Source organism: Uranotaenia lowii, chromosome 3, assembly GCF_029784155.1.
Source record: "Uranotaenia lowii strain MFRU-FL chromosome 3, ASM2978415v1, whole genome shotgun sequence".
Classification (NCBI taxonomy): domain Eukaryota; kingdom Metazoa; phylum Arthropoda; class Insecta; order Diptera; family Culicidae; genus Uranotaenia; species Uranotaenia lowii.
The window spans coordinates 369,180,850-369,208,692 of NC_073693.1; the positions used below are offsets into that span (position 1 = coordinate 369,180,850).

Genomic DNA, 27,843 nt, shown 5'->3' on the forward strand with positions numbered 1-27,843 from the left:
TATCACTTCCATGGAGAACTTTTCGGAATAGACTCATATTCACGATGTGCGATGTTTTACACACGTCAAAAAATAACGTAAATTCGCCAATTATCGCTGAAATTCAACCCTGATATGCATTTGAGGCTTTTAAACCAACCATTTCAGGCGAAAAAAACGACACCTTTCAAATAAAAAAAAATGAAAACTTGACAACTTTTACCTTAGCCTTTACCCATGGTTGCCACAACTTTTTCATTTTTGAATTCCCGGTATTTTCCGGTTTCCAGTCTTTGATGGTCCTATTTCGTCGAAGTATAGCAAAATTTTCATTGATTTGGTTGTTTCATCGCATTAATATTATTGAACATTCAGACGAACTCGATTCTTTTTTAAGGTATTTATCATCTTCCCTCAAAATGATATAGAAGAGCTGGAATTGACGACTCTATACTGCCGTTCTACGCAAAAGTGTCCAATGTGTCTTTTGGATCATTTTCCCTTTCGATCATTTCCAGTGTTAACTTCCGAATAAAAATATGAACAAGTCTACTTTGTTCTAAGCTTATACGAAATTTTCTTCAAGGTTGTTGTCTCTATGTTGATGTTTCTATGCAAGAATGTCACACCAGGCGAATATCTATAAAAAAAAAAACAATTTCTATCAAAAGTTGACTCAAAGATCATTTGCTAGTAATTTCAAACCGCTTAATTTGATCCACCGAGAAGAATGCTGCTCAAGTTGGTGGGGAAAAAGTGTGTGTGTGTGTGTTTTTTCATGCAAATGTCCAATAATTGAATAAAATGTACTTTAAAAACGTTATGTCGAAGCAATGTTTTGAAAGAATTTCTTAATTTAGAAATCAAAAAGCTTCTCCAAAAATTTCATAAACTTTACTTCAGCAGAAAATAGATGCAATTTCAAGTGTAATAAATTTTATGTATGTATGTATGAGAACCCACCAGTGGCTGATAGGTCTTTCGACCCGAGTCGGTACGGGAAGTCTCGATCGCACATTCAAATATAGTTCATACTTAACTCATCAACAACAAATAATTGCAGCAATACCAAGGGGTCCGTTACCACTGGTTGGGATAGGTTTGACTCACCAAACTCTCGTCCAACTGTTCGAAACAAATTTAGAATTATGAAAAGGTATCTTTCGCAAAATTCCAAATTTGCCGAGATACTCCGGCTGGCTTGGACCCACAATCCATTGTATTTCAGTCTTTTGTTCATTTGATGTCCTATCCAACCCCCCACAATTCCCCTTAAATAGAGTTAAGCTATTATATATTTAATAATTTATGACATTGATCATACCACATACTTACCACACCATGAATAAAACAGAAATTATCAAGGATAATTATCTTTGTTTAGCAACTTTAGTAATCTTCCAGGTCACAGTAAGCCGTGACATAGACGACGTTTACAAAAACGCATGCCAAAAAGGAAAACAACTTTTTCCAAGCCATCAACAATTTTAGTTTTATGCAAATGACTGTTTATATAAGTAAATGTCCACACATGCTGTCTTTACTTGAACCTTACACTTTCCCTGAGGGCTTTGGAAGGCACTGCCGCTTTATTTTTGTACATACAAGCCTCCATTATCAAGTTAGACCTCCTCAGGAGGATTTTAACTTCCAACCAAAGGTTTATCGGTTCTTATCCGAGCACTGGCACTTTCCCATACCTTTTTCAACTTATTTTCTTTTTGGCCAACTATTTGCGGACTTTTTAAAAGACTCAGCGACAGATCTGGGGAGAATTGCCCACATTGATAAACAGCAATTGCTCAACTACTCTAGGGGAATAATTCGTAGCACTGTTTCACAATGTTACACTATTCACCAACATCTTTGGCCGGTTTTGTATAAAAATCACTTATCAATTCAAATTCACAATTTCAGGAATCAGTTAAGAATAAAACATGTTCTGGCAGACATAAAAAATCAAAACGATTTGAAATGTACACAGACAATTGTAAATGTTTACCGAAGCTAGACGACATGTGAAAGATTCAGCGACGCCAAAACTAACCACTCTTCAATTGGTAACATTAATGCATGTTTTCCGCTTGGGGTCTTCCAAGATATCATTGCGATTAAATTCCACTTTTCCTTTATGAATTTCTGATTTTGCGTAACTTTTTCACCATAGCATAGCATAGCATAGCATAGGGTGACTACACACATCTAGCATTGGCTGATACACGAGGTACAACTAATAATCAAGCCCAACACAAGATGCCAAAATGAGTACCTGGATTCAATACTCATTTCAAGTGTTGTTATTGAGAATCAGTGTGGTACCACAATGCACACCGTGGCAAGTCAATGTAATCATATAGGGATAGTCTGAACAGCTAAATGAACTTTTCAGGGGCAGAGAACTCATACGACCCTACATATAAAGATGCTGTTTCAGACAGGAAAGGGAAAGGTTATTCGTTTTGTTGGAAAATCCTACTTGGCAGATAGGATTGATGAATATGGAAAAGTGATGTAGTTTAAACTTACAAAAGTATTCAACACTTCTTCGAAATTAACCTAAATTAAATGGACAGATCTCACCATAAAACGACCATTACTGCACCAAATGGGAATGGGATACATCCGGAGGAAACTTGTAAGCGATTAACTGCTGCCGAATCTGCCATGATTTTGAATTAAGCTTCTCCGGAAAGCTCTTCCGGCCATATTCCATTTCAATGCAGGTACGTTATCCAATCCAATCCAAATTCAGGTCCACACAATTCGATTCACTTCACTTTCAAAGTTAATTTTCTCTATTTTTCCTGTTCGCAATTATTTATGCGTTAAAACATGCAAATTAGAGAAAAAATTTCCGGAACTCCGATTTCTGAGTGGTTAACAACGTAACTTAACACTTTTCTAAGTAGTGTTGACTGGCACAACTAGAACTATCTTTTGCGGATTATTCGAAACACTGTTTTTCGTTAAATAATTTTCATTTTCACTTGAAAAACATGATTTTTCCGCAATTTGTAATCAGCACAGAAAAAAACACGTGCGATCGAACCGAGCCCACGCCTACTCTTCTCTGATTTTGCGTAACTTTTTCACCAACATAAAAAAACACGTCTTAACGCAACAAAAGACTGCTTCGATCAATTTCAAGTGTAATAAATTTTTGTTAAAAAAAAACGATCACACTTATTCTCAGAGGTTTGTTCATAATTGAATCATATTTTTCAAAATACGGGGTTGTTATGGCCAATGTTTAAGTTTCGGGAATTGTTTGAGTATTTAAATTTACTTTTTATGATACTCATAACAATCAAGATCTTGAAAAGAAGCCGTCTACATAACATATGAAAAGTTAAATTGAAAATACCCCACGACTAATCAATGATTTTTTTTTAAAGATCACAAATCTAATTTTACTAGACATGTTAAGAATCCTCTAGAAATATTGCCAACATTTAAATTTATCACCTAACAAGAAATCAGAGTAATTTTTAACATAATAACCTAGGTTGACCCTACTGTTTTCTTATTTGTCTTCTATTTATAACCTATTTATATATAAGTTTAAAAACCAAACATATTTTCATTTTTTTTTTCTTTTTTGAAAAGCAAATAAACTGTAAAATCCAATTCATTTTAAATTCTTAGTTAAAGTTGTGTTTTTTAGAAACACTTAATATATATAACATTGTTTCTGCTTCATTATTCCAAAGTTCTAATTGCAGAATTGAACAAGAACGATCCTAATTAGGAAATCTCGTTATGGACATTAAAAACTATAAGGAACAATGTACACAGTCTAGTATTAACAGTATTGGGGGGGACTATTAAACAGCATATAAATGAGACATTTGTTTAAATTCACCCACTGTATTCTTTTGAGCCAAGAAATTTCAATTTCGAAATAAATATTTTAAATAAAAATGGAAAATTCAAAATTTAAACTATGTATTAAATATCTGAATTTTCAAAGTTAGTTATTTTATTTAATTATAAATATATTTTGAGGGAGGCACTATACAATGTTGAATAACTGTTACAATTTAACAGAATTTTGAACATTGTGTCTTCTAAACATATTCCCATTAAAAAGCTTTTAAAAATTCTTTACAGTGTTACTTACAAGACAGTAGTTTTCACTGGAAATTTTTCAAATTTTCATCAATTTTTGCTGCCACGGATCAGACATAAAATTTTTCCAATCCAAGTTTTTGTAAATTCATAGAAATCGTAAAATATTAAAGCTTTAAAAAGTATAATTTGAAGTATTTTTTAGATAAATATGACCACTACGTTTGATAGGAGATAGTTTCCTATTTAAATCCGAAAAATTTTGAAAAATGTCAATTTTTTTTGTTACTAAACTACAAATAATACACCGTTCCGTGCGTAAAGATGATTTGGAGATTAGTTTAACTCTTGAATTAAACACTTCGACTGGATAATTATAATATTAGGCTGTTTTTACATTTCTAAGTTTGCAACAAGTTCTGAATTTAAAATTCAACTTTAATTCACTTTTTTAATATGATATGATAAACATTTAAGTGACTTTTTGAATTTATTAACTCATTCTTATAGACTGTTTTGAACTCTGGGGTTCGGTAGAAATTAGGTTTTTTTTTTCAATTCAATGGTAATTGATGAGAGATCAGAGAGGTTTTATAAATTTTAACACTTATAATTTTCTTACCACACATTTTTGGAACTTTTGAAATCTAACATAGAAATTTTAATAACAATTCTGAATTCTGAATTTTGGGTTCAATCCTAGGTTTTGAAACCAAAACTGAATTTTGGTTTCATTTTGTTAATTTTTCCCGGTTTTGGATCTCAATTCCGGGGTTTTCCCCGGTTTTCCCGGTGCGATTCTCAATTGCCGGATTTTTCCCGGTTTTCCCGGTTCTGTGGCCACCCTGTTTACCTTAACCTTAGGAAATGATGTTTTGATTTTTTTTCAGCAAAAATGTGCGTTCAGATGAAATTTTTCAATTGTTCAACTAAGGACAAAATCTTTAATAATTTCTATTTCTTTTTTTTTAAATCATTTAAATTCAGAAGAATCAGAAAAATAATGTTAAAGACACATGAAAAAAAAACAGAAACACTTTTTAAATCTGCAATTTCAAACGGTGTGTTGAAATCAAATCTCCGAAATTCCAAACCAAAAATGCCATTATGATTCGGAACAATCGGAGCAAGTAGCTGAAAGTTTTTTAAACTCAAAGTCACAGACCGCATACGTACACCCCGGAGAGTATCCACCTGTGAAAAAGCTCTTCGAAAAAAGTAGAAGAACAGACAAAAAAAACCTCGAAAACCTTCAGGATATCAAAAGTAGCATCATCAACAACTATGCAAGTGACCAAGTAATGTCTGCGTTATATTCTGTTGGATCGTCTTCGTCGTTTGAGGGGAAAAAAAACTTTGGCCCAGTCCTTAATCAAATATTTATGGCGGTTAAAGCTGTGTGTTCGCATTTTGGAAGTTTAGTTTACTTCTACTTCTTCGTCATTTGGGGGTGAGACATAACTCAGGGACCAAGATTGGCTCAAGTTCTCATCAGCCAAGGTTGAACGCAGCGAGCCAAAAAAAAAACGGAGCCAAACTCTGGAAGCTAGCAAGCAACATCAACAAGAAGCGAGACTTTTCCGCAGTAACGGCAGTTTGAAAATTACATTTTCCCTTTGATTATTTTGCAGCAAGAGAAGCAGAAGAAGCATTCGGGTTTGGGCTTTTGGGTAAAGTTTTTCGGGGACGATTCCGTTTCTCGGGATCCCCGACGCACATTTGGGGCAAAGCGCCGGAAATGGAACAAGTTTTCTTCAAGTGCTCCGACAAATAAGAAAAGTACCGATAGGGGGGAAATGGGGGGTTAAAGTGGGTGGATGGATAACCACACTCATTTCCCTCATTCGGTGGGATAATTAATCTTCTCTCTTGGAAACGGGGCTCCTCAATGAGTTTTGCTAATCGAGACTCAAAAAGGAACTAGGACGAGGTCCCCAAAGATGGTGGAAAAACTTTGTCCACAATCCATCAGAGATTTTGGGTGGCATTGCCCTTTACTGAATTTGCTCTCTGCTCTCGACCCGGACGTATGACTTGAATCTAACCGACGACGGATTCGATTCCGGTGTGACCGTTTGTTGAGAGGCTGTCGTCTGCCGTCTTTTCGTGGGGACACGTTTCGGGGCTTATACATTTCATTAACGTGACGTATTGACGAGGCAAGTTTTTGCTATGGCGCGCCCCATTCCACCTGAAAAGATGTGAACCTAGAAACATAAATCCTGGCCTAGGAACCCCGGTAGAAGGCTTCCTTCACATCCACAAGTCCCCAAAACAAAGCCCAAAGTCCAAAGTCGTACAAACTTTTCCTAGGTAGCAATTAATCTTAACGACAGACGTCGTTGAATGCTTCAAGGCATACGAATTTCGGTTGTTGCTAGCTAGATATTTGTTAACGTTTAATTGAAACAAAGATGGAAAGCTCTCATTTTCAAAATTAATTCGAAAAATAACAAAACAGTGTCAACAATAGTTGACAGTTAAATAACTAAAATTTAAAATAAAAAAAACAGTTAAGACAAAAATGACAAAAATGTTTCAGTGCCTTCTGTTTTATTTGCTTTCATTTTAGCTTTTTTTAGTATTATTGCTCGATAAAATATTCAAAAAAAAATTAAAATTTGTCATTTTTTGTATTTTTAATAAATTTTACAAGCGTTTGGCTCTTTAAAACCCTTGGTATGAGCCGTTTCAAATAAACAAATTATTAAAAAAAATCAATTTAAATTTTCCATTTTACATTTTTTAAATATTATTCACAATTGTCAATATTTTTTTCAATGTTGTAACTTTTTATGAATGAAATTTCTAAAGCACTGTTTGATTTCTTAAATTCTGCTATTTTGACAAATTATTGAAAATTGTCATCAAAGTAAATTTTGACCATTTCGTCATTTTCTTTAAATGAGTCTACTATTTTCTGTTTTGCCGCTATTGTAACTTCTAGAAGTGGCGTTGGATGAGTCAATTTGTAATTTTTTCAATTTTTTTTTCAAATTTTTGTAATTCTTGTCATTTTTTGTCTTTTTAGTCTTTTTTGTCATTTTTGTCATTTTTGTCATTTTTGTCATTTTTATCATTTTTGTCATTTTTGTCATTTTTGTCATTTTTGTAATTTTTGTAATTTTTGTCACTTTTGTCACTTTTGTCACTTTTGTCATTTTTGTCATTCTTGTCATTCGTAATTTTTGTAATTTTTGTCATTTTTGTCATTTTTGTCACTTTTGCATTTTTGTCACTTTTGTCATTCTTGTCATTCTTGTCATTCTTGTCATTCTTGTAATTCTTGTCATTTTTGTCATTTTTGTCATTTTTGTAATTTTTGAAATTTTTGAAATTTTTGTAATTTTTGTAATTTTTGTCATTTTTGTCATTTTTGTAATTTTTGTAATTTTTGTAATTTTTGTAATTTTTGTAATTTTTGTAATTTTTGTAATTTTTGTAATTTTTGTAATTTTTGTAATTTTTGTAATTTTTGTAATTTTTGTAATTTTTGTAATTTTTGTAATTTTTGTAATTTTTGTAATTTTTGTCATTTTTGTCACTTTTGTCACTTTTGTCATTTTTGTCATTCTTGTCATTCTTAATTTTTGTAATTTTTGTCATTTTTGTCACTTTTGTCATTTTTGTCATTTTTGTCATTTTTGTCATTTTTGTCATTTTGTCATTTTTGTCATTTTTGTCATTTTTGTCATTTTTGTCATTTTTGTCATTTTTGTCATTTTTGTCATTTTTGTCATTTTTGTCATTTTTGTCATTTTTGTCATTTTTGTCATTTTTGTCATTTTTGTCATTTTTGTCATTTTTGTCATTTTTGTCATTTTTGTCATTTTTGTCATTTTTGTCATTTTTGTCATTTTTGTCATTTTTGTCATTTTTGTCATTTTTGTCATTTTTGTCATTTTTGTCATTTTTGTCATTTTGTCATTTTGTCATTTTGTCATTTTTGTCATTTTTGTCATTTTTGTCATTTTTGTCATTTTTGTCATTTTTGTCATTTTTGTCATTTTTGTCATTTTTGTCATTTTTGTCATTTTTGTCATTTTTGTCATTTTTGTCATTTTTGTCATTTTTGTCATTTTTGTCATTTTTGTCATTTTTGTCATTTTTGTCATTTTTGTCATTTTTGTCATTTTTGTCATTTTTGTCATTTTTGTCATTTTTGTCATTTTTGTCATTTTTGTCATTTTTGTCATTTTTGTCATTTTTGTCATTTTTGTCATTTTTGTCATTTTTGTCATTTTTGTCATTTTTGTCATTTTTGTCATTTTTGTCATTTTTGTCATTTTTGTCATTTTTGTCATTTTTGTCATTTTTGTCATTTTTGTCATTTTTGTCATTTTTGTCATTTTTGTCATTTTTGTCATTTTTGTCATTTTGTCATTTTTGTCATTTTTGTCATTTTTGTCATTTTTGTCATTTTTGTCATTTTTGTCATTTTTGTCATTTTTGTCATTTTTGTCATTTTTGTCATTTTTGTCATTTTTGTCATTTTTGTCATTTTTGTCATTTTTGTCATTTTTGTCATTTTTGTCATTTTTGTCATTTTTGTCATTTTTGTCATTTTTGTCATTTTTGTCATTTTGTCATTTTTGTCATTTTTGTCATTTTTGTCATTTTTGTCATTTTTGTCATTTTTGTCATTTTTGTCATTTTTGTCATTTTTGTCATTTTTGTCATTTTTGTCATTTTTGTCATTTTTGTCATTTTTGTCATTTTTGTCATTTTTGTCATTTTTGTCATTTTTGTCATTTTTGTCATTTTTGTCATTTTTGTCATTTTTGTCATTTTTGTCATTTTTGTCATTTTTGTCATTTTTGTCATTTTTGTCATTTTGTCATTTTTGTCATTTTTGTCATTTTTGTCATTTTTGTCATTTTTGTCATTTTTGTCATTTTTGTCATTTTTGTCATTTTTGTCATTTTTGTTATTTTTGTCATTTTTGTCATTTTTGTCATTTTTGTCATTTTTGTCATTTTTGTCATTTTTGTCATTTTTGTCATTTTTGTCATTTTTGTCATTTTTGTCATTTTTGTCATTTTTGTCATTTTTGTCATTTTTGTCATTTTTGTCATTTTTGTCATTTTTGTCATTTTTGTCATTTTTATCATTTTTGTCATTTTTGTCATTTTTGTCATTTTTGTCATTTTTGTCATTTTTGTCATTTTTGTCATTTTTGTCATTTTTGTCATTTTTGTAATTTTTGTCATTTTTGTCATTTTTGTCATTTTTGTCATTTTTGTCATTTTTGTCATTTTTGTCATTTTTGTCATTTTTGTCATTTTTGTCATTTTTGTCATTTTTGTCATTTTTGTCATTTTTGTCATTTTTGTCATTTTTGTCATTTTTATCATTTTTGTCATTTTTGTCATTTTTGTCATTTTTGTCATTTTTGTCATTTTTGTCATTTTTGTCATTTTTGTCATTTTTGTCATTTTTGTCATTTTTGTCATTTTTGTCATTTTTGTCATTTTTGTCATTTTTGTCATTTTGTCATTTTTGTCATTTTTGTCATTTTTGTCATTTTTGTCATTTTTGTCATTTTTGTCATTTTTGTCATTTTTGTCATTTTTGTCATTTTTGTCATTTTTGTCATTTTTGTCATTTTTGTCATTTTTGTCATTTTTGTTATTTTTGTCATTTTTGTCATTTTTGTCATTTTTGTCATTTTTGTCATTTTTGTCATTTTTGTCATTTTTGTCATTTTTGTCATTTTTGTCATTTTTGTCATTTTTGTCATTTTTGTCATTTTTGTCATTTTTGTCATTTTTGTCATTTTTGTCATTTTTGTCATTTTTGTCATTTTTATCATTTTTGTCATTTTTGTCATTTTTGTCATTTTTGTCATTTTTGTCATTTTTGTCATTTTTGTCATTTTTGTCATTTTTGTCATTTTTATCATTTTTGTCATTTTTGTCATTTTTGTCATTTTTGTCATTTTTGTCATTTTTGTCATTTTTATCATTTTTGTCATTTTTGTCATTTTTGTCATTTTTGTCATTTTTGTCATTTTTGTCATTTTTGTCATTTTTGTCATTTTTGTCATTTTTGTCATTTTTGTCATTTTTGTCATTTTTGTCATTTTTATCATTTTTGTCATTTTTGTCATTTTTGTCATTTTTGTCATTTTTGTCATGTTTGTCATTTTTATCATTTTTGTCATTTTTGTCATTTTTGTCATTTTTGTCATTTTTGTCATTTTTGTCATTTTTATCATTTTTGTCATTTTTGTCATTTTTGTCATTTTTGTCATTTTTGTCATTTTTGTCATTTTTGTCATTTTTGTCATTTTTGTCATTCTTGTAATTTTTGTAATTTTTGTCATTTTTGTAATTTTTGTAATTTTTGTAATTTTTGTAATTTTTGTAATTTTTGTAATTTTTGTAATTTTGTCTTTTCTGTCGTTTTTGTCATTTTTGTCATTTTTGTCATTTTTGTCATTTTTGTCATTTTTGTCATTTTTGTCATTTTTGTCATTTTTGTCATTTTTGTCATTTTTGTCATTTTTGTCATTTTTGTCATTTTTGTCATTTTTGTCATTTTTGTCATTTTTGTCATTTTTGTCATTTTTGTCATTTTTGTCATTTTTGTCATTTTTGTCATTTTTGTCATTTTTGTCATTTTTGTCATTTTTGTCATTTTTGTCATTTTTGTCATTTTTGTCATTTTTGTCATTTTTGTCATTTTTGTCATTTTTGTCATTTTTGTCATTTTTGTCATTTTTGTAATCTTTGTCATTTTTGTCATTTTTGTCATTTTTGTCATTTTTGTCATTTTTGTCATTTTTGTCATTTTTGTCATTTTGTCATTTTTGTCATTTTTGTCATTTTTGTCATTTTTGTCATTTTTGTCATTTTTGTCATTTTTGTCATTTTTGTCATTTTTGTCATTTTTGTCATTTTTGTCATTTTTGTCATTTTTGTCATTTTTGTCATTTTTGTCATTTTTGTCATTTTTGTCATTTTTGTCATTTTTGTCATTTTTGTCATTTTTGTCATTTTTGTCATTTTGTCATTTTTGTCATTTTTGTCATTTTTGTCATTTTTGTAATCTTTGTCATTTTTGTCATTTTTGTCATTTTTGTCATTTTTGTCATTTTTGTCATTTTTGTCATTTTTGTCATTTTTGTCATTTTTGTCATTTTGTCATTTTTGTCATTTTTGTCATTTTTGTCATTTTTGTCATTTTTGTCATTTTTGTCATTTTTGTCATTTTTGTCATTTTTGTCATTTTTGTCATTTTTGTCATTTTTGTCATTTTTGTCATTTTTGTCATTTTTGTCATTTTTGTCATTTTTGTCATTTTGTCATTTTTGTCATTTTTGTCATTTTTGTCATTTTTGTCATTTTTGTCATTTTTGTCATTTTTGTCATTTTTGTTATTTTTGTCATTTTTGTCATTTTTGTCATTTTTGTCATTTTTGTCATTTTTGTCATTTTTGTCATTTTTGTCATTTTTGTCATTTTTGTCATTTTTGTCATTTTTGTCATTTTTGTCATTTTTGTCATTTTTGTCATTTTTGTCATTTTTGTCATTTTTGTCATTTTTGTCATTTTTGTCATTTTTGTCATTTTTGTCATTTTTATCATTTTTGTCATTTTTGTCATTTTTGTCATTTTTGTCATTTTTGTCATTTTTGTCATTTTTGTCATTTTTGTCATTTTTGTAATTTTTGTCATTTTTGTCATTTTTGTCATTTTTGTCATTTTTGTCATTTTTGTCATTTTTGTCATTTTTGTCATTTTTGTCATTTTTGTCATTTTTGTCATTTTTGTCATTTTTGTCATTTTTGTCATTTTTGTCATTTTTGTCAGTTTTGTTAGTTTTGTAATTTTTGTAATTTTTGTATTTTTTGTAATTTTTGTCGTTTTTGTCATTTCTATCATTTTTTTCATTTTTGTCATTTTTGTCATTTTTGTCATTTTTGTCAATTTTTGTCATTTTTTGTCTTTTTTTTGTCATTTTTTGTCATTTTTTGTCTTTTTTTTTCACTTTTTGTCATTTTTTGTCATTTTTTGTCATTTTTTTTCATTTTTTGTCATTTTTTGTCATTTTTTGTCATTTTTTGCCATTTGTGTTATTTTTGTCAGTTTTTTCATTTTTGTAATTTTTGTCATTTTTGTCATCGTCATTGTTAGTCATTTTTGTTATTTTTGCAATTCTGGGTATTTTTGTCATTTTTGCAATTCTGGCAATTCGGGCAATTTTTGTCATTTTTGTCATTTTTGTCATTTCTGTCATTTCTGTCATTTCTGTCATTTCTGTCATTTTTGTTCATTTTTGTTCATTTTTGTCATTTTTGTCATTTTTGTCATTTTTGTCATTTTTGTCATTTTTGTCATTTTTGTTATTTTTGTCATTTTTGTCATTTTTGTCATTTTTGTCATATTTGTCATTTTTGTCATTTTTGTCATTTTTGTCATTTTTGTCCTTTTTGTCATTTTTGTCCTTTTTGTCCTTTTTGTCATTTTTGTCCTTTTTGTCCTTTTTGTCATTTTTGTCATTTTTGTCATTTTTGTCATTTTTGTCATTTTTGTCATTTTTGTCATTTTTGTCATTTTTGTCATTTTTGTCATTTTTGTCATTTTTGTCATTTTTGTCATTTTTGTCATTTTTGTCATTTTTGTCATTTTTGTCATTTTTGTCATTTTTGTCATTTTTGTCATTTTTGTCATTTTTGTCATTTTTGTCATTTTTGTCATTTTTGTCATTTTTGTCATTTTTGTCATTTTTGTCATTTTTGTCATTTTTGTCATTTTTGTCATTTTTGTCATTTTTGTCATTTTTGTCATTTTTGTCATTTTTGTCATTTTTGTCATTTTTGTCATTTTTGTCATTTTTGTCATTTTTGTCATTTTTGTCATTTTTGTCATTTTTGTCATTTTTGTCATTTTTGTCATTTTTGTCATTTTTGTCATTTTTGTCATTTTTGTCATTTTTGTCATTTTTGTATTTTTGTCATTTTTGTCATTTTTGTCATTTTTGTCATTTTTGTCATTTTTGTCATTTTTTGTCATTTTTGTCATTTTTGTCATTTCTGTCATTTTTGTCATTTTTGTCATTTTCGTCATTTTTGTCATTTTTGTCATTTTTGTCATTTTTGTCATTTTTGTCATTTTTGTCATTTTTGTCATTTTTGTCATTTTTGTCATTTTTGTCATTTTTGTCATTTTTGTCATTTTTGTCATTTTTGTCATTTTTGTCATTTTTGTCATTTTTGTCATTTTTGTCATTTTTGTCATTTTTGTCATTTTTGTCATTTTTATCATTTTTGTCATTTTTGTCATTTTTGTCATTTTTGTCATTTTTGTCATAAACACACATTTCAAATTAAATCATATTCTTCAGGAATAAATATAATTGAAGACAGTTTTTTCCTACAATCTATGTTCCACTGTAGTGTTTTCTTTTGAGAGGTTTGAAAGTTGATGATATTTGATATTGAAAAGAATTGAATTCAAAATTTCCTTACCTTGTCTTAAACCTGGCCAGAAAAAATGCACCCTGTCGAACAGCTATACAGGACTTAATTTTGAAATTTGATCCCGAGATTCACATGCGATCTAAAAATTAACAGTAATTTATTATCTGATGATTGAAATTCCTTGGATAACAGTTGCTACGGAAATCTGTTAATTCTTTAATTTTCACTACACAAACCCATTTCGATTATTAGATGACTTCAAGTTTTTCTGTTGTCCCATTTTTCGAGGAAAAAGATTAGATTTAGCACTCTTCTAACAACTTTCTTTCAAACTTGCAATTCACTTTTTGATAAGAACGACCGAAACGGAAACGAATTCGACGAAAACTTCAGAAAATCTTTGAAACACGTTTTTGCTTGATGACGACGGAACTAGAATGGAAAATTTCCTCGATGATCAGGAAAAGATTGCTTCGATCGAAAATAATTGCTTCGACTCACAGTTGTTTGATACGTTGCTATGAGCAACACTTCCCCTTTAAATGCTGACAGTGCAGTGGTGTCAAAAACTTGAAATTCTTTTAAAACTTCTACGACTTGAAAGTATTTGAAATAATGTGATCACTGAATTAGTTTGATTATACCACTTAAGTTTTGTAAAAGTAAAATTAATAGAAAAAAAAATGATTTCATACTCCAATACAAATCACACAAGATACCCTTATCAAATTTCCTCGGTTTCTGCAGACTTGAGAATAAAGGACAATTCCTAAACCGGTGACATGTGAAAGTTCGGCCGGAAACTGATCAAGAAAGGCATTCTAGGGCTTCAACAGCCGGAACTAGCCGGAGCCGATCCGAAAAGGAAACCCACAAGCACAACAACCTGTCTGTCAGTCAGTGCGGTGTCCAGTTGATGGCAATTGTTGTCCGTCACCGGTCACTCGACTCGGTGTTCTGAACCGGAAATAAGACAACTTTGCAAAACAAAAACAGAAAAAAGCTAACATCAACCTCAACGTGCACACACATACACGTTGCAGAGGGAAATTGTTTCAAATAGAGTGATAAACTTTTTTGCTTCATTTGTTTTTTGTAGAGAACAAGAAGATAAATAATAACAAACCCCAGATTTAATGGGAATACTTTGGAAGAGTTTACGAAAATAAATTTTCACTTCGCCTACTTGTTTTTTTTTTCAATTACATATGGAATTATGGGAAGTTGATTCAGATTTGGAAAAGTGATGCATGATGTTTCGATATCTTTCTCCATCTTTTTCAAGGGTGTTTCGAAAATCAATCGGTAAGCCCTGCAATTGAGCTTTAATAAGTTATTCGAGGCTTGAAATGGGACACCCGGTCTGTAACATTTCCAGGTTAGGAAAACCACACTGCTACCCATTTGAGTTTGCTAAAAAGTAGTTTGATGGGGCAAAAAAGCGAAAGCCCACCAAAAAGCTACCAGCACCATTACAACTTTCCATGGATGGTTTTTCCCATCCCGGAGAGTGGAACTTCCTTTTCGAGCCTAGAGGGAGCTTCGGGCGATCCAAAAGGGTGCAGCAGCAAGCAAGTGTGGACGAATTTCCATGCCATTGACTCGCTCAGGGAAAAAAAGAGTGAAACGAAAGGAAACAAAAACGAATCCCCGAAAGCCGGTGGAAAAACCGGAAGAAGAGCCGCTGAAATTTATTACTGCACCAAAATTCTATGACCGTATGGAATTAAATTCTCAATTTGAATTTATTCGTTACCCTCGCCTCGACTTGTTTGTTTTTTTTCTTGCTTCTTGCTCCTGCTGATGTTTGTTTTTGTTTTGCTGCCTTTCGTACTCCGAAAAGTTGAATTTGTGTGTGGTGAAAATGATGTGGTGCCGAGTTTTGGGATCTTTTATCTACGGAATCTATTCGACATTGGTGAAAAGTTTAATTTCTTGTTATTTTAATATCAATACGAACTTACCATTCCCAAATCCGGATAACCAGTTTGGAGTACTAGATAATATTGTTCGATTTCTCAGCTCAATGAAACTGTTTTTAACACCAATAAAAATCTTTTTTGAATTGATCTGCAATATTATTATTTTGTCAATTTCTCCCAATTGTTCAAACTTTGCGGCTCCGAGGATTTTTTTCCGGTTTTTTTAGGAATAGATATTCGAATTTCATGAAAATACAACATGATATTAATAAGAATTTTATTGAGTTTATAATTATTTAACAACCTCAACATATTACAACATATTATTTATTAAAAAAAAGTAACTTTCCTCACTTTAACCACACACTGACTCACAAGTGAGTTTTAAGTAACCTACTTCAACCTTTAACTTTAAGTGTCACTGATGCAAACCGGAGTAGAAAGAAGAAAAAAAAAACACCAAACGCACATGCCAATCTAAGACGAAGTGGAGGAGGGATTCAACATTGTCAGCCAGAGTTTTTTATGGGGGAAGTGGCTGTGGCGCGAAGCCTGGTGATCAATGAGATAAAGTATGACAGGAAGGCGTGAGGCGTACCAACAGAAATTGAAGCAACTTAAAAATAAACCAACAAGCTGGCGGAGAAAGAAGATGGGGGAGTTGGGGTTGCTGCAAATTCGCGAATCAAGCGAGCGAGGGGAGGAGATAACTGAAATCCGATAAGACACACAACAACCTGGTGCCCGAATTTTTGGGCTGGCTTTTTTAACGTTTCTTTTGCTTCTTTTTCTTCAAAGTGCGGGTCGATGGCTCGACAAATCGTTTAGGTTTACCGATTTCAGTTTTTTTCTTCGTTCCTCCGCCTTTGGCTTCATGTAAAAATGAACCAGACAAGCAGACACCAACAACCGCGCTCCGTCTTGATTGTAAACAAACAAATGTTTTCCTCGAGTGGTCTTATGAGATAAGAGGGGAGTGATTAGATGGAGCGAAACGAAGCCTCCTCGCATCTCTCGTTCAGCCCATATGATGTTTAGGGGAGGCAACAACAAGGAACGATTCAAGGATCCGTGAAATGATTTAAATCCATGGATTAACTTTTCTCATGGCGCTACTTAGTGCTTTAAATTTGAATATTCTTCATCGTTACGCTTTACCCTTGTTAAAATTTAATCAGTAGCTTAACTCAGTAAAAAAGGATTTCCTTCGAGCCGGATTTGAACCAGCGACCTATGGATTCCTACTTGCACTGTCACAAATCGAGACAGTTATCACTCTACAGTCCACCGCTCTACCAACTGAGCTATCGAAGGCTTCACGTTCAAGCGACTTTCGGTTTTCGTTGTCTCTATGCATTTTTGATCGCTCAACTAAGGTAGGTAAGCCCAATCTCAATCAGCTGAGAAACAGACCCCACTTGCTTGAATGCAACAAGCAAGGTCGTCGCCTTTCGAAAACGAAAACAGAAAAAGGCAAAAACGCGATCAGCTGAGTGCGTTGTTTATTTATAGACTGACTTACGCTCGCTGCTGATCGTGGCTGACGGCTTGTTGGGTTTGCGTTTTTTTTTCGTTTTGGTTTGGACCAGCGAAGCTTTGATAGAGAGGGTCAATTATTGTGCTAAGCTTAACGATGGAGCTGCACTAGGTGAATTTTTGTTGAAATTGAATGCAGTTCGGCTCAACAATCACAACCTTCGATAGCTCAGTTGGTAGAGCGGTGGACTGTAGAGGAATAACTGTCATAGTCATGTGATAGTGCCGGTAGAAATCCATAGGTCGCTGGTTCAAATCCGGCTCGAAGGATGAACCATTTTTTGGAAAAGTTCTTCAACTTCACCTAGCTTCCAACGACAGCGTGAAACGGCAATATATTTTGAATTCCACAATCAATGGAAATTATCAATAAATATAAGCAACAAACAACATCCCAATCATTTGAAATCAGAATCAACAACCTAACATTCAAGATCCATAGTATCAAGTTTAGCCATGATTTCGTTTTTAAAATTAGAAAATATCATATAAATTTTCAGTTTATATCTACATTCGAAAGTTTTCGAGTTTTTGAAGGCATCGTAAAATTCTTGGTAACACTACACTTACAGCATTTGAGGAAATATGTTGCTCATAGCAACGCAACAAACAACAGCAAATCAATGCATCCGCGATGCCAGGTAAATGTTTGATGTTTTGTAGATAGGAAAAAAGGTGTCAATTTGCAATGAATTCAAAACTCATTTTATGTTTTTAGATTTTTATCGCCGTCATAACTATGTTATAATATTTTAATGGCATTTCGGCGAGATAAACTCTAGTAGAATGAAATTGAAAGATAGGAAATGATAGGTGGATAGTAAAAGCTAGGGCGCTTTTGGAGAAGAAACATTGAAAGGTGGTTTTGAAAATGTAAGTCTAGGGCATGTGGGAGAAAGCTCAAACTAATCGGTTGAATCTTTGCTCGGCAAATGTTAATTCTTTATGGGAGGCGAAGCAATCGCAGCTCCCATACAGAATCAACCCGATGGATTAGATGTGTACCTACACACCTAATCTAGCTGCGATTGCTTCGCCTCCCATAAAGAATTAACCGTTGCCGAGCAAAGAGTTCATCTCGCCGAAATGCCATTAAAATATTAAAACAAAAAAAAAAACTCATTTTACTACGACTTTTTACTTCAGAGATCTCTGAAAAATTAAGTAGAATCAACTTTAAGGTTTTCTTCTGTTTAGTGTTTTCAATATTTTTTGAAAAAATATTGATAGCGATAAAATGAGTTTCAAAAATTGGTGTTTTTCTGGCGATTGAAAACACACACACAGTTTTTTTAAAGTTTTTGAATAAAAAGTGATATTTTTACAAAAACTTTTATTCAAAAAAAATTTTTGGAACTTGGAATGGAGATATTTGTATGCTAAATTTACGAAAGTTCTGTTTTGGAAAGCATTCTAGCAAGAAAAAAACCTGGTTGAAAAAATTGCAATTTTATTCTGTTTTCTGTTAATCAGAGAAACAAATTTGATGGTTTATTCTAGAATCAACGGAGTGTTTGAGTTGTTTTTTATACTGGAATAAATTTTTAAAATGATTAAGAATTTTTATAGATTCATTTAAGAGTTTTTTTTTTCATTTATGAAAAACGCACTTCTGAAATGTCTGCTCTGATGTGAGAGCTGTTTGCACATTGTTCATAAATTTTTATAAAAAAAAATCAAATGTATTCCCGTCGACGTGTCTTGCAAGTACCTTCTCATGACAAAATTTTGCCCAAGAATTATTATCTTAAAAATGACATAAGGAGCTAATTTCCTGTTTATTATATGCCTGTTCCTAAAGCTTCCCAATTTCTCTAAACTCTTCTATGGAGCACTTTGTATCGCTACTGTTTGGTTAATATCTCCCATTGATTGCCGATCGTAGCAACCTTTTTCTGGTTAAAGGTAGAATTTTCCAGTGTTGTTTTGATATCTTGAAAAAACATGTGTTTTCTCATCGTTTTTATTAAAACCGTTTCAATTTTGGTGATTTTCGGTCATAAATCTAATTTCATGACAGATGGAATTGCAGGAAAACACGAGGTTGTGGGAAGAATAAAACAAGATAGTGTAATCAAGAAAATGGTATTATCAGATTCCGTTTCATATTACTAACTAAGTAAAGTTTAATATTGAAAAATTACTAACCATTCTTTTTAGTGAAAGATCGAACGAAATTTAAAACCTTAGTTCTAGAAATTTCATGGAGAATGCATTTTTTTCAATTCCAAATCAAAATAAAGGTAAAAGAATTCAAAAACAAAGACGTGTGTAAAATCTTTTTTTTTTTAAATATGAAATATGGTATCATTTTGTCAAGATTCTTTGAAAAGTAATATTCAGGATGGAAATAAGCTTGAACATTTTGGAAAAACTTTACATTAACAAATTAGACATTCAAACCTACTTTAAAATTAACCCCAATAATTAATACTTTCAACAAATTTCGGAAACAGATATGACAAACAATGGATTTAAATTTTAAAAAGCATGGTCCCGATAAAATTTTGATTGTTTGAGCTATGTTAAAAATCCGAGCTTGGGTCTTAAAAATGAATAGAATAAATGAAATTTTTAAGTTTAAGACTAAATCATCTGAAACCGGAATCAAAGGAGTAGGCGGTGACCGTGACTGACGGGTGTGGTTATTTTTGCTGCTGATTTTTACTCCTGTAAAAATCCTGCTTTCCTCTACAATTTTAGACCACGCCATGATAGTAGATATCTCTCATAAAGCAACTTCCGACGACTGGAAATGCAGCTAACAATTCAACTCACTATATAAACCAGCATTTCGTGCCAATGTCAGAATCAGCAATCAAGTGACAGGCAACGAGTTCGCATAACAGTTCTATTTCTCATTGACACTATCGTTGCATGAAATTTCACCACCCAGAATTATGCATTTCCTGTTCGTGTGGGGTTTGCTTTTATTTTTTTATTTTTTATGTGGAAACAAAAGGAACGAACAATGATTGAACAAAATTGAAAAAAAAATACAAACATATACTAATTTCAACTACTTCTAAATCGGTAGAACAATCCATTCAAACTAAAATTTTCAAATGTACAAAGAATCATCAGAATGAGTTGAAAAACAAACATTAGGGACTCCCTTATCAAAATGGATTATTTCGAAACATTCTGCAGACCTTGTACAAGATGACAGGTATAAATAAGATTGTACCCGGAAACGGTTTATCAAGTTAGTAAGTCAGTTTTTTTTTTCAAATAAAACCCAGTGCCACCGATTTTGTATGGAGAATCAGCAAGCCGACCTTCCCATTCGCAATCCTTTCCTAAGTCCGTGGCTAAACCTTTTCCTGAGCCACGACTCTAAGGAGCTGCTGCTGAATTAATTCCAGGCACGCCCGGTGAACCTGCAAAGCGTTTATCACAAACGAAACGAAACGAACGAATGGGAGGAAGAACCCGGCCACAGCTCGATTTAAACCGAAGGAAACAGAAAAAATAAACTTGAAATATATTCCGGAGAACCGGCGTAGTTAGAACGTAGAACCTACCAGAACCGGTGTTCGGTTAAGGTGAAAGTCGTAGCTTTTAAATCCGTCCTCCACTCCGGGTTAGCCCTCGGGGTAGAGCAGGTATTGTTCTTGACAAAATAAACAAACAAAGCTCGCTCGAGAACTCCGGACGTGAAACTCTGAAACATCCCGAAAAGGTGCGGGAAGATTTTCGATTTCAAGCCACGTAACTTTCATTATTTCCACCTTTAATTTCATTAAATTTATCATTATTTTTTGTTTTGTCTTCTCCCACTTCACCTAAAGACGAAACCGAAAAAGTGGAGAACCCTTTTACGAACTTTCAGAACGAATAAAAAATTCTCACTTTTATAAGTCTTGTTCTTTCTCCACGAAGAAGAACGCTTAACCTACACACTGTTGACGGTGTTTCGTTTCCTCGAAAACACAAACGAAAAAAAAATCGCGAAAAAGAAATTTAGTATTCGTGAAACAAAACGTGATTCGGAAGGTATTTCAACCGGATATTTCATTCGCTCAAATGAAATGAAAATTCTCCAATGCGAAGCACCGAGTCTTCGTTGTTCGAGAAGGCACCCACAGAGCAAAAAAAAAAATCAGCAACTAATGAAATGGTTGGAAGAAAAAAAAACGTTGACAGCACAAAGCGTTCCACTGTTTCAATGAAACGTTTCGTTTCTAGAGCTCAGATAACGTTACACTGCTGGAGGTATTTAGTGCGGAAAAAATGCTACATTTCCACTAAAATTGAAATAAAAAGAAAAAAGAGCTTCACCGAACACCGCAGAGAAAAGATAAAGGACGAAATATTTTATTCATAAAACAGGTGTTGTACCACCACTAACCACTTCATCCTTTTCAGGTAGGACACCCACCTGGTTCTTCATCATAATCTTCAACTGTCAACACTGTCTGTAAAGTACCTCCTCAAGCAGAAGAAGAAGAAAATGGATGACTGATGGCATAAAGAAGCTGCATGGAAACTGTCCAAATTCAGATTATAAACGACGAAAACTGGTAGCTCGTAAATTATGGCGCAAATTTACCGAGTCTGCTCATTTCCCTTCCAGGTTTAGGCGAGATGGATGAAATTGACGCATCGCGGATCGATGCAAGAGTGAAGAATGATGAACAATGGACAGTGAGAGGTTCACAGAACATCAGGTGGTTTGCATTTCAATTCATCAATACGAGAAGTATGGGCCGTTTATTTGAAAATTCGAGCAGTTTGTAACAAACTGTGTAAACTGTTTGCCTCTCCAATGCATTTCTACAACAATATAACAACACATTGAAGAGTTTATGTAAAAAGAACTTTTCATGCGAAATGTCGTCTTAATTTAATGCAAATCACGACAAAATTTCAAAACAATAATTTGTATAAGGGAATGACATTATTTTAAAGTTTTTCTGCTATTCCGGTTCAAAGTAAACAGTAACATTCATGCTAAAATTTTGACACCCTTGCCCCAAAGAACATACAATTTTCGCATTTATATTTTTGAAGTATCAAATCAGCGTACTCGCTCGACGATAAAAGCTGCTACATGGTCATCAAAACGAGAATTATTAACCTTTAATAAGTCTTCAATTCGCTCATAACAACTGTTTTTACGGCCTTTAAACCCTTTTTTTTATTTATTCTTTTTCAGGTTCTAGGTCAAAATGTAAGGGAGAATGGGAATACTTGACCCTCTTTTCATATTTTCATCATATTTTTTGAGAAAATTCAGCATGTCTACTTAAACGCGTGCATCCTAAGCTTGAATTTTGCTGAACAAAGGTTACAAAGGAAAATGGTACCGAATTTTCTCGAATACGAGCATGAAAGTTACGAAACGGTCCTCAAATAGCCTTTTTTGTGACATGAAAACTGCATCATGAAAAATAAATGGAATCATCGCGCTTTAATGTAACTTTAATTAATAGACGTTTTTGGCGGATTTCAGATTAAGAAACTTTTTTCACCAGTTGTCCAGACGTTTCGAGCTACTCTGGTTTTTGTCCCTATTAAGTGGACACATAAATTATATTTCGAGCAATGAATTTTCCTCTACGCCTTCGGCCTTTGTCTACGTCTATATAATTTTTTTACGGGACACTTTGTTATCATTTTCGTTGAAATTTGTATTTTAGTGTTTGTAACAATTTTTTATAAAACAGCGTCGAAGGCTGTCTCGAAATTACAAGAGTCTATCTGCCTATTGACCCCCTCTTATCTTATTGTTGCTGTAATTCTCACAAACGTTTTCTCAAATGTTTGCATTGTTGTCGAAGTCGAAAAGGTGACCAGTTTATAAACTGTGTTTTCCCTTATGTTTTGCGTGTGATAATTCGAGATCCCCTTCATTCGCAATTCATCTAGCTTGTTCGATCCGTTCGAGAGCTGTCGAAGCCACTCCCGGACTCAAAGGCACTAAGCACTAACTTCAAAAGTTGCAAAAATCTCTTTTTTTTAATTTTCGTGTGTTGTTCGATTTCATCCCAAACGTGATTCGATCGTTTCCATGGCAAACTCCACTGGAACGTTAGTATAAGGCGAATCTATATCCAGTGAGAATGCTTCGTTACTTTGTTGTTTAAAAGTTCACACATTTTTTGTCAAATTCGTTCCTTTTCATAACAACGATAACCTTCATTTGTTTTAGTAACATGCAAATCAGAACGAGGTTTGAAAGATCTTTTTGACTTCCGAATCTCGTCTCGAACTCATCCTTGATTCTCATGATCCTTCGGATTTTGATTGCCTGTAGAGCAACATCTAGGCGTAGTCTCGTGGCAGCGTGTTTGCACAGATAAACAGACAATACACCCTTTAGAAAATCCTCTCAATTTTTTGCAAGAATGATCACTCTACTATCTGTAGCCGACATTGTCTACCAATTGGTTCGACTTATACAAATGAATCATGGTCACCTTTGACAATGTGACTTAATGTGACAAACTTAAGTATTCCAGGAATTTTTGAAGTTGATGTACTGCAAACGAGTTTAAGTGAACACTATTTATAGAACTCAAAACATAACTAATCCTTGAAATTCTCTAGTAAAATTGGACTAGCGGTTTGTTATCCTCCCTCAGTTTATCTTCTCAAAATGCTTCACCAAGGCACTGAAAACGATTTTTTTTCTCTCTGATTTTCTCTAAGATTAAAAAATGAAATTTTTAACAGTAACGAAGCTACAGAATCGGATAGTTATTCACACTTTTATTTTAATTTTATTGGAATCATTTGAGTTTTTCAAGCATTTATATCAAATTTGGTCTACAGGAGATCGAAGGAAGCCTTGGTCGAGTGCGGTCGTGTTTTTTTTCGCTCGTACAATTTTTTGCGTTTAAGTTTCCGGGAAAAATTAAAATTTAGATATTAATTGGTCGTGGAAATGAAAGCTAGTGAATTCGGAAGATTTTCGTCTGGTCGCAGAGTTTTTAGCGGGAAATGTTTATTTCAAACTCACGGTCTGGCGCGAGATGACGATCAAAGCGGTTTGTTTGTTTCCGAAAACTCGTTTTGTGATTGGAAAATTTTTGAATTATATTCGAAATTGAGATTAAAGTATTCGGGAAGTGTTCGGAAAAGTATTTTTAATCCATAAATTTTAAAATTTTAGCTGTTTTTTGTCGAGAGTATGAGAAAATTAGATTTATTTTTTCCAATCTTGAAGAAATTTCACAAGCCGGAATCGTTTTCCCCTTTGTGCCGTCCCGTCGCTGTCAGCTAGCTAGCCGGATTGCTATGATGAGATGTATTTGCTATTTCACAGTGTTAGGCACTCAAAGCCCCCAAAGCTTACTGTTGCGTTTCTATTTAATGTATTTCCTATTCATTTGTTACGAATAAACGGTCGTGAGTTTTGAATTTACTAATGGTCCACATTTTGTGAGTGCTTGGAGTTATTTTGATGAATAATTGAAGTGGTGCCAGTGATTTGCGAAGCTAGTGACGGGGGTGACGGGGTTCATCTTCTGGTGATAATGAAGAACGTCAAGAGTATCAAATAAAATGAAGATTACATTCCAAATTGTCAAATCAAGGACTGCAAGAACATTTTTGTAGGTGATTAAAAGAATTAGAGAAACATGAGCTATCAAAGAACGAAAGAACATAAGCCGTAAATATCAAGAATTTTTCGAAAAAGGTACAACGGCTCACCGGCAGGACTTGAACCTGCAATCTCCGCTTCAGTACAACGGTGCGTTAGGGTTTTTTGAATGGTTATGTTAGAGTTCAGAAAAAAAGTTATGAATTTATTATTATTTTTTATTCTCAATAACAGAATTCTCGGAAGAATAACTTTGAACTGATGTTTAATTTAGGTATCCAATTATGAGGCCGAGTTTAGCTAGGGACAGTAAAAACGCATTAAACTAATCAATTGTCAGAACTTGTATAATGTTATTTCTGCTTATTTTGGGTGTATTTGAAATCATATCAAATAGTCAATCTAAACATCATGAATACAAAAATTAGAAAATATCGACCTTTTGCATTCTTAAAAGCTAATCGTACAGTTCATAACCTATCATCATATATTTCTATGGCTTCTAGGTTCAGGAGTTTCAATAGGAAACTGAGGCGGTTTAGGAGCCTAGGTTTCAAGTGGTTTTATCGCCTACCAAGGTGATTTCCATACCATATTACCCTTTCCCCCAACATTCAGCATGGAGATTTGTGGAGGGATGGCGTACAGCCGGCCTCCGCTCAACATATCTCCACATGTGCTGCACTTCCCTTCCTTCTATCGACTACATGGACTTGGCTGGCGTCGTTATTGGTTCATTTAAAAGTAGGAGATCCTCAAAATTGTACAGTGAGATTGCGTTGCTTGTTCCCAGCACTTTTCATTCGGTTCATTGTACAATGTTGATTATCTCTAACCAATCACGGAGTGCAACCATTATGCCATTGGCCAGGAGGGGCCGTAGGTGGACCTTAGTTGAAAGCAAGCTCAAGCTCAAGCTGAAATTTGGTCTACATTCACCTGCTAATATATGGCAGCTATATGAAAAAAGTATAATTTTTTTCTAAAATTAATTCAGCTTTCAAAAAACATTACGACAGGGTTTAAATATGGGAACAGGAATGAAATTTGATACAAATTTGAAATTTGAGATTTGATACAAAATTCAGGAACAGTCCGGCCCGGAACGGTTTCCCAGATTTAATTGAAAAATGGCCGGATTTTGCCTGGATTTTTTCACTTTATTTGGCAAATCAAACAAAAAAAAATGTGTTGTAAATTTTTTTTATTAAGCCACCAGAATAAAATTTTTTTGAGCAGACTGTGTAAAAATCATCATGAAAAGTTTTTTCGAAGCATGAAATACAATTTCACATCTGTTTATGAATTTTAACGCAAACTTTTTTTTTTAAATTTTTCTTTATCTTGATATTAGTTAAGTAATTTCTGGGTATTGACCAAATTTGCCCGGTTTGTCCGGCCCAGATTCGTGCTGAAAAAAATCTGGCAACTTATACTATGGTGATTAGTGATACCCATATGAACATAGAATAGGCGATGGAAGCGGTGCAAATTTGGATTATAGTTTTCCACTAGTACAAGTTGGATGCAGCTAAAATTTCACCCAACTTATGACAGATCTTACGGGATTTTCTTAAGGAGAGAAAGAATAACTTTTCGATTCCATCGCTCATTGAAGGAACCATGATTGGAAATCTTTTACCCGAATGCAGTACACTCTATTGGTGTCATTGCCTAGCTTCTAGAGAAACTTGCGAAGGATGAAACATGAGTGTCATGTCTGTTTGTTTGTGGTGTTTGGCAAATAAAACAAATCTGTAGCAGAACAGGCGTGCGTACCGCCATGTATCGAACAAATTCAAAAACATAAGAGTTAAGTAAGATGAGTTGAGTTGATGGGAGGAAATGGATGCCGAAAACCCGGATGCACCACATGGAGGACAGCAGAGTACAAAAATAGGGCTGGTGGAGATGACCGAAGTAAGAGAAGAGAAGAGAGTTTGTTTGGACAGACCATTTCGGATGGGTTTCGGATGCAAATCAGAAACTTGTTATCTAGTCGACTAGTAAAACGAAAGAGATCGTTCCTTTAATTTCTTCTTAAAATTACAGTTTTTGGCGCTTCAAATATTCATACAAATACACAAAACAATAACGAGGTGGCAACATTTAGAATTCAAATTTATGGCGAACGGTACGAGGGGTTCTAAAAACTCAAATCAAGGTGACCAATACGATCGAGATCGATCAGAGCTTTTTTCTGTTTTTGTTCATTTAACGATTACTTATGAGCTGAACAAAAAACCCTTCAAATTTGTAATGGAGCCTCAAAGGTTCAACAAGAACTTAAATTTTGGGCTGAATAAAACAAACTTCAGCTCGATGATTGAGCTGATTAAGCTGTGTTTGACCTGTTAACGAGACTTTTGGTTGCTTAGGTAGACACTTACAAGACTTTTCCTTTTTTCCTGTAACCTCCTTTAGTTGACTCCAAATTTTCCTGTTGGATTAAGTTTTAAGGGGTTAATGCAATTTTTCATTTTTAGCGCAAACACAACATTTTTGGCTTCTTATTTTTCTATCAGAGTTTCTGCGTAATAGCATGATTAGGCAGCGTAAAGAAATTGGTTCCGCTATAATGCTAAGGATGCACGATTTGATGAACAAAAAAATCACTTTTCCATACAAACTTTGATTATTCAGATACAACAAGATTTGCTCGGATATGATATGAAACAGTGCCAATATTGGATCCATTAGAATGGATAAAATTGGACCACCCAAAGAATCAAACGGATTTGGGTTCTCTTAAGGCCCGATAATAGCAACGCAAATTTTAGCAACTCAAGAATTTAACACGGGCTAAAGCCAAAAGTTCAAAGGTTGAATGAAAATTTATCAAAAACAACCGTTCTTTTGGCAAATATTGATCGATCTTACAAAACACAGTGATTTCAACCACCAGGCAGCACCATATTTCACTATTAAACATGTAATAAAGCTTCATCTCGTTCCAAAACCGAGCCACCCACTGATATCATATCGAAGGCATGTGGACTATGTACGGGTTCCGATCGACTAGTGTTAGCTAGTTGCTAACATCGAGAGTACGATTTTAATTGGCATCATATTTTTCGACCTCCTGCCTTTAGGGGGAGGGATTGTAAAAAGTTTAAAAGGCGACTTCGTCGTTTGATGAAGGCGATATGTGAAGAATTCTTGAACTGAACCGAAAGTTGCCTCTATATAGTAGGCGGTAGCCTTCAAATGGAAGCCTATAGGCACTCAACGCCTACAGATTCTGTTTGAACTGTCAACTGCAATTTGATTCCATAAAGGGGTATTACATTGGATGTAATGTAACGACTTTTTTTACCTTGAAGCTACAAAGGTTTCAATAGAAAAGAACTTTTTTTTCTTAATTG

General features: G+C 32.4%; 1 protein-coding gene and 2 non-coding genes across 13 annotated transcripts in view; 2 read left to right on the forward strand and 1 right to left on the reverse strand.

Annotated features, from left to right (window-relative positions):
• The window catches only part of LOC129754380 (uncharacterized protein CG43867-like), a 691,811-nt gene that overhangs the window by 216,031 nt on the left and 447,937 nt on the right, over window positions 1-27,843 (forward strand). The window lies entirely within an intron of this gene.
• Window positions 16,597-16,707, reverse strand: Trnay-gua (transfer RNA tyrosine (anticodon GUA)). Its single transcript has 2 exons — window positions 16,671-16,707; window positions 16,597-16,632 (listed from the first exon to the last, which is right to left on the reverse strand). It is a non-coding gene; the product is annotated as a tRNA-Tyr (tRNA).
• Window positions 17,088-17,199, forward strand: Trnay-gua (transfer RNA tyrosine (anticodon GUA)). Its single transcript has 2 exons — window positions 17,088-17,124; window positions 17,164-17,199. It is a non-coding gene; the product is annotated as a tRNA-Tyr (tRNA).